Below are 7,583 nucleotides of genomic sequence, written 5' to 3'. Positions count from 1 at the left end.
AGTACATAATCTCTGAGAAAAAATGTATCCTGCTATATTCATAGAGAAACACAATTATGTTGCTTTTGATTCAGATGCTGCAGTTATTAAAGAAAAGGTCAAATCAGCCCCTGCAAAGAAAGGTAAGAATGTGGTTAGTATGTAAGTAGGGATTTGTTATAACATTTGTTTGCATTGTATTTATTTAAATTCACAGCATATTTTTTGTTACTTTCATTGTTTATAGATGTTTATAAATCTCTTCCGAATTTGACAAATCTAGATTCAGAGTTAGCAATTGAAAATGCACTCACTACTGTAAATAGTTCTGGATAAGAGTGTCTGTTGAATGACAACAATTGTAAATGTAAAATAAATATTGAGGTGAACAGACAGCCATAACAAATTATTTAATTCAAATGTAAATTGGTATTTTCTCTTTGCACACGAATGTTATTTTGCAATAATGAGTATTGTTTGATAAGCAGTATATTATGTTTAAGAACATATGTTCTGTACAATAATTTATGTATAATATATATCAGATTATACAATAATCTAATGAAATAAGCATATATACTGCATGTATGTTTGTATCAATATTTGACATAGATGCTGCAGTTATTAAAGAAAAGGTGAAATCAGCCCCTGCAAAGAAAGGTAAAAATGTTTTCAAATCTGTGGTTAATATGTAATTTGATAGTGCTTGATCGAGCTGAAAGTCACTATTTTACTGAAGCTTGAATTTAGCAGTGAGAAGACTAAACCAGCTCTTGCAAAGAAATAAAGAAATGGCTCAATTTTAGATTAATTTTGTGTCTTCTCCACGATTGTTTTAGAAGCTGAAATTCACAAAGAAAATGCCAAAGCAGCTTCATCAAAGAAAGGTATGGATAACTTTTCTTTTTAGACATGAAGCAAAAAAAAACGCTAGTCTTACTTAAATAGATGTCTTCCACAGAGTGTGCTTCATTTCTCTCAACCAAATACTCAGTATGGGTTTGAATCAATTGCAGTTTGAACCTTGCTGTATATGTTGTCATTCTGCTTGATTAGAGTCCAAGGAAACTAAGGAACAAGCCAAACCAGAGCCTTCAAAAGAAGGTACAGATAGGATATTTTTTTCTGGCTTCAAATGTATAATGGCGTAATTATTGAGATTCATGTTGTGTCTTGTCCAATGCTTGTAGATATTAGACAGTGAAGTTCCCAAAGAACAGACCAAAGCAGCTACATGAAAGAAAGGTGCAAAGTATTCTTTGTGTACTAATAGAACCCATTTTCACATTATATTGAGCCAAGCCAGCCTACAGTATACTGGGCTGGGCTTGATAATCATCAACCATAGCTGCTAGAATTGTGCTGGAAAGGACAATGTGAAAGAAAATATCTAAATGAGCAAAGTCAGTTTGGCTTACCTGATAGTCTGAATCAGGTAAGACTGTTTTGTGATAGAAGATAGCTCTCATGAAATATGTTTTGATTTAGATGCTGAAACAAAAGAAAAGGCAAACTAGCTCCAGAAAAGAAAGGTAACAAATAATTTTTTAATATTTCATTTTCCATTTATTCAAATAATAAGTAGGCAGGCCTATGTGTCTTGTTTTATGTAATTTATAAAACATTATATCAAGATCTTATTGTATGGACTGTACTTTTTCCAAAGGGAAAGCCAAACCAACTCCTGCAAATGAAGGTAACAGAACTAATTGACTTCACAACTAAAATTATATTAAAGACAGTACATAATCATGGAGAAAAATGGTTGTCTTGCTTTATTCATAAAGAAACACATTTATGATGTATTTGATTCAGATGTTGCAGTTATTAAAGAAAAGGTGAAATCAGCACCTGCAAAGAAAGGTAAGAATATTTTTAAATCTGTGGTTAATATGTCATTTGATAGGATAAGAGCACAAGCAAGACCCAGATGCAGAGACGGGAGGCAGATTGTTAGAGTCGCTGATATTTAATATAATCCAAGTGCCAGGCAAGAAAATAGTTGTGGACAGGCAAAAGATCATAACAAGGTCAGAGTCCAGGAGGTACAGAGTGGCAGGCAGGCTCGAGGTCAGGGCAGCAGTATGGTCAGGCAGGCGGGTTCAGAGTCAAGGCAGGCAAGGGTCAAAACCTGGGAGGACAAGCAAAACACAGAGTAAAAAGCAGGAGCACGGCGTAAAACGCTGGTTGACTTGACAAAACAAGACGAACTGGCACAGACAGGCAGAAAACACAGGTATAAATACACAGGGGATAATGAGGAAGATGGGTAACACTTAGAGATGGTGGAGACAAGCACAAGGACAGGTGAAACAGATCAGGGTGTGACAGATAGAGCTTGATAGAGGATGAATATCTCAAAGAAGTAGATCCTGCAAAGCAGCATTCAAGTGTTTTTACAATTATTGTTCCCTTGAATTATCACGTGCTTGTATTATAAAGTGAGTTTCATTTTTTTAATGGCCCATTTGTGTTGCATTTAGATGCTGTTTCCAAAGACAAGCCATTTTTGTGTTTATTTTTAGTCATGCACTGCATATGTTGTGCTTGTTTCAGTATTGATAATGTGTTTTAAATTCAATAGAGGCAAAACATATAAATGAAAAGACAAAATACAACGTTTAACCAGCCCTTGTAAATTAAGTTAATTATTATTTTCAAATGTTTAGCTTTTCACTTTGTCAAATATAAATTCAGTTAGGAATAAATAAAAAAATGTGTTCAAGTTTTAACAGAAAATCCCTATTTTTACTTAGAAGCTGAATTTACCAAATAAGAAGACCAAACCAGCTCTTGCAAAGAAAGAAATAAATTGCCCAATTATTGAGATTAATTGTGTGTCTTCTCTGATGATTGTTTTAGAATCTGCCAAAGCAGCTTCCTCAAAGAAAGGTATGTATACCTTTTCTTTGGACTTGAAACAAAAACGCGAGTCTTACTCTAAATAGATGTCTTCCACAGAGTGTGCTTCATTTCTCTCTCAACCAAATACTCAGTATGGGTTTGAATCAAATGCAGTTTGAACCTTTGCTGTATATGTTATCATTCTTGTTTGATTAGAGTCCAAGGAAACTCAGGACGAAGCCAAACCAGAGCCTTCAAAAGAAGGTACAGATAGCATATTTTTTTCTGGCTTCAAAATGTATAATGGCGTAATTATTGAGATTCATGTTGTGTCTTGTCCAATGCTTGTATTAGACAGTGAAGTTCCCAAAGAACAGACCAAAGCAGCTACATCAAAGAAAGGTGCAAGTATTCTTGGTGTACCACAGAACCCGCTTTTCATTACTGAGCCAAGCCAACCTACAGTATACTGGGATGGCATAGTTATGCATCAAACGGCTGCTCTAATTGTGCTGGAAAGGACAATGTGAAGAGAAAATATCTAAACGAGCACAGTTCAGTTTGGTTTATCTATAGTCTGAATCAGGTAAGACCTGTTTGTATGATAGAAGCACATTTATAAATGTGTTTTTTCTTGATTTAGATGGTGAAGCAAAAGAAAAGGCCAAAATAGCTCCAGAAAAGAAAGGTATGATATTATTTTGAATTGGTAATTTTCCACTCTATTCAAATAATAAGTAGGTACCTGTGTCCATTTTATGCTATTTATAAAACATTCAATAAGCTATTATTGTAAGGACTGTTGTATGTGAACTTAGAAGCTTAAGTCTCCAAAGAAAAGACAAAGTAACTCCTTCAAATGAAGGTAACAGAATGTATTGATTTTTATCACCACCTGTAATATAATATTTTTTATAAATTTAAACCAGGAAAGTCAGTTCAGAACAATATAATATTACAGAAGGACAGTTTCCACATCATCTCAGAGAAAATGTTTTATCCTGCTATATCATAGAGAACACAAATGTTGCTTTTGATTCAGATGCTGCAGTTATTAAAGAAAAGGTCAAATCAGCCCTGCAAAGAAAGGCGAAGAATGTGTTTAGTATGTAATTAGAATTTGTTATAACATTTGTTTGCATTTGTTGTATTTATTTAAATTCACTGCATATTTTTTGTTACTTTCAATGTTTATAGATGTTTATAATCTCACCAAATTTGACAAATCTAAATTCAGATAGCAATTGAAAATGCACTCAATACTGTAAATAGTTCTGGATAAGAGTGTCTGTTAAATGACAACAATTGCAATGTAAAATAAATATTGAGGTGAACAGACAGCCATAACAAATTATTGAATTTAAATGTAAATATGTATTTTTCTTTGGTATCACAAATGTTATTTTGCAATAATGAGTATTGTTTGATAAGCAGTATATTATATTTAAGAACATATGTGTTCTGTACAATAATTTAGTGTGTATAATATATATCAGATTATACAATAATCCAATGAAATAAGCATATATACTGCATGTATGTTTGTAATGTTTGACATAGATGCTGCAGTTATTAAAGAAAAGGTGAAATCAGCCCCTGCAAAGGGTAAAATGTTTTCAAATCTGTGGTTAATATGTAATTTGATAGTTGCTTGATCGAGGCTGAAAGTCACTATTTTACTGAAGCTGAATTTAGCAGTGAGAAGACCAAACCAGCTCTTGCAAAGAAATAAAGAAATGGCTCAATTCTTTAGATTAATTTTGTGTCTTCTCCAATGATTGTTTTAGAAGCTGAAATTCACAAAGAAAACGCCAAAGCAGCTTCATCAAAGAAAGGTATGGATAACTTTTTCTTTAGACATGAAACAAAAAACGCTAGTCTTACTCTAAATAGATGTCTTCCACAGAGTGTGCTTCATTTCTCTCTCAACCAAATACTCAGTATGGGTTTGAATCAAATGCAGTTTGAACCTTTGCTGTATATGTTATCATTCTTGTTTGATTAGAGTCCAAGGAAACTCAGGACGAAGCCAAACCAGAGCCTTCAAAAGAAGGTACAGATAGCATATTTTCTTCTGACTTCAAAAATGTATAATGGCGTAATTATTGAGATTCATGTTGTGTCTTGTCCAATGCTTGTGATTAGACAGTGAAGTTCCCAAAGAACAGACCAAAGCAGCTACATGAAAGAAAGGTGCAAAGTATTCTTTGTGTACCACAGAACCCATTTTCGCATTACTGAGCCAAGCCAGCCTACAGTATACTGGGCTGGCCTAGATACTCATCAACCATAGCTGCTGGAATTGTGCTGGAAAGGACAATGTGATGAGAAAATATCTAAACGAGCACAGTTTGGCTTGGCCCTATAGTCTGAATCAGGTAAGACCGTTTTGTATGATAGAAGGTATACTTCATGAAATGTGTTTTCTGATTTAGATGCTGAAGCAAAGAAAAGGCCAAATTAACTCAGAAAAGAAAGGTATGAAATTATTTTTGAATTGGTAATTTTCCACTTATTCAAATAATAAATAGGCAGTCTGTGTCCATTTTATGCTATTTATAAAACATTCAATAAGTTATTATTGTAAGGACTGTTGTACGTGAACTTAGAAGCTGAAGTTTCCAAAGAAAAAGCCAAAGTAACTCCTTCAAATGAAGGTAACAGAAATGTATTGATTTTTATCACCACCAATATAATATTTTTTATAAATTTACTTAACCAGGCAAGTCAGTTCAGAACAAATTCTTATTTTAAATGACGGCCTAGGAACAGAAGGACAGATTTCCACCTTGTCAGCTCGGGGGTTTTGAACTTGCAATCTTCCGGTTACTAGTCCAACGCTCTAACCACTAGGCTACTCTGCTGCCCAGTACATAATCTCTGAGAAAAAAATGTATCCTGCTATATCCATAGAGAAACACAATTATGTTGCTTTTGATTCAGATGCTGCAGTTATTAAAGAAAAGGTCAAATCAGCCCCTGCAAAGAAAGGTAAGAATGTGGTTAGTATGTAAGTAGGAATTTGTTATAACATTTGTTTGCATTGTATTTATTTAAATTCACAGCATATTTTTGTTACTTTCATTGTTTATAGATGTTTATAATCTCTTCCAAATTTGACAAATCTAAATTCAGAGTTAGCAATTGAAAATGCACTCACTACTGTAAATAGTTCTGGATAAGAGTGTCTGTTGAATGACAACAATTGTAAATGTAAAATAAATATTGAGGTGAACAGACAGCCATAACAAATTATTTAATTCAAATGTAAATATGTATTTTCTCTTTGCACACAAATGTTATTTTGCAATAATGAGTATTGTTTGATAAGCAGTATATTACGTTTAAGAACATATGTTCTGTACAATAATTTAGTGTATAATATATATCAGATTATACAATAATCTAATGAAATAAGCATATATACTGCATGTATGTTTGTATCAATATTTGACATAGATGCTGCAGTTATTAAAGAAAAGGTGAAATCAGCCCCTGCAAAGAAAGGTAAAAATGTTTTCAAATCTGTGGTTAATATGTAATTTGATAGTGCTTGATCGAGGCTGAAAGTCACTATTTTACTGAAGCTGAATTTAGCAGTGAGAAGACCAAACCAGCTCTTGCAAAGAAATAAAGAAATGGCTCAATTCTTTAGATTAATTTTGTGTCTTTTCCAATGATTGTTTTAGAAGCTGAAATTCACAAAGAAAATGCCAAAGCAGCTTCATCAAAAAAGGTATGGATAACTTTTTTCTTAGACATGAAGCAAAAACGCTAGTCTTACTCTAAATAGATGTCTTCACAGAGTGTGCTTCATTTCTCTCTCAACCAAATACTCAGTATGGGTTTGAATCAATTGCAGTTTGAACCTTTGCTGTATATGTTATCATTCTTGTTTGATTAGAGTCAAGGAAACTCAGACGAAGCTAAACCAGAGCCTTCAAAAAGAAGGTACATATAGCATATTTTTTTCTGGCTTCAAAATGTATAATGGCGTAATTATTGAGATTCATGTTGTGTCTTGTCCAATGCTTGTATTAGACAGTGAAGTTCCCAAAGAACAGACCAGCAGCTACATGAAAGAAAGGTGCAAAGTATTCTTTGTGTACCACAGAACCCATTTTCGCATTACTGAGCCAAGCCAGCCTACAGTATACTGGGCTGGCCTAGATACTCATCAACCATAGCTGCTGGAATTGTGCTGGAAAGGACAATGTGATGAGAAAATATCTAAACGAGCACAGTTTGGCTTGGCCCTATAGTCTGAATCAGGTAAGACCGTTTGTATGATAGAAGGTATACTTCATGAAATGTGTTTTTTCTGATTTAGATGCTGAAGCAAAAGAAAAGGCCAAATTAACTCCAGAAAAAGAAAGGTATGAAATTATTTTTGAATTGGTAATTTTCCACTTATTCAAATAATAAGTAGGCAGTCTGTGTCCATTTTATGCTATTTATAAAACATTCAATAAGTTATTATTGTAAGGACTGTTGTACGTGAACCTAGAAGCTGAAGTTTCCAAAGAAAAAGCCAAAGTAACTCCTTCAAATGAAGGTAACAGAATGTATTGATTTTTATCACCAATATAATATTTTTTTATAATTTATTTAACCAGGCAAGTCAGTTCAGAACAAATTCTTATTTTAAATGACGGCCTAGAACAGAAGGACAGATTTCCACCTTGTCAGCTCGGGGGTTTTGAACTTGCAATCTTCCGGTTACTAGTCCAACGCTCTAACCACTAGGCTACTCTGCTGCC

General features: G+C 33.6%; 3 long non-coding RNA genes across 3 annotated transcripts; all 3 read left to right on the top strand.

Annotated features, from left to right (window-relative positions):
• The first annotated feature begins 51 nt into the window (after positions 1-51).
• Positions 52-3,095, top strand: LOC124030652. Its single transcript, XR_006838007.1, has 4 exons — positions 52-122; positions 592-639; positions 819-866; positions 3,040-3,095. It is a non-coding gene; the product is annotated as an uncharacterized LOC124030652 (long non-coding RNA).
• Positions 3,096-4,519: 1,424 nt separating this feature from the next.
• LOC124030654 lies at positions 4,520-7,199 on the top strand. Its single transcript, XR_006838009.1, has 3 exons — positions 4,520-4,658; positions 4,829-4,876; positions 7,154-7,199. It is a non-coding gene; the product is annotated as an uncharacterized LOC124030654 (long non-coding RNA).
• LOC124030653 lies at positions 5,288-6,559 on the top strand. The gene is made up of 4 exons (XR_006838008.1): positions 5,288-5,301; positions 5,767-5,814; positions 6,283-6,330; positions 6,513-6,559. It is a non-coding gene; the product is annotated as an uncharacterized LOC124030653 (long non-coding RNA).
• Positions 7,200-7,583: the final 384 nt, after the last annotated feature.

This window comes from Oncorhynchus gorbuscha, unplaced genomic scaffold (assembly GCF_021184085.1).
Source record: "Oncorhynchus gorbuscha isolate QuinsamMale2020 ecotype Even-year unplaced genomic scaffold, OgorEven_v1.0 Un_scaffold_13428, whole genome shotgun sequence".
Taxonomy (NCBI): Eukaryota; Metazoa; Chordata; class Actinopteri; order Salmoniformes; family Salmonidae; genus Oncorhynchus; species Oncorhynchus gorbuscha.
This window is presented reverse-complemented; position numbering and strand designations above follow the sequence as displayed.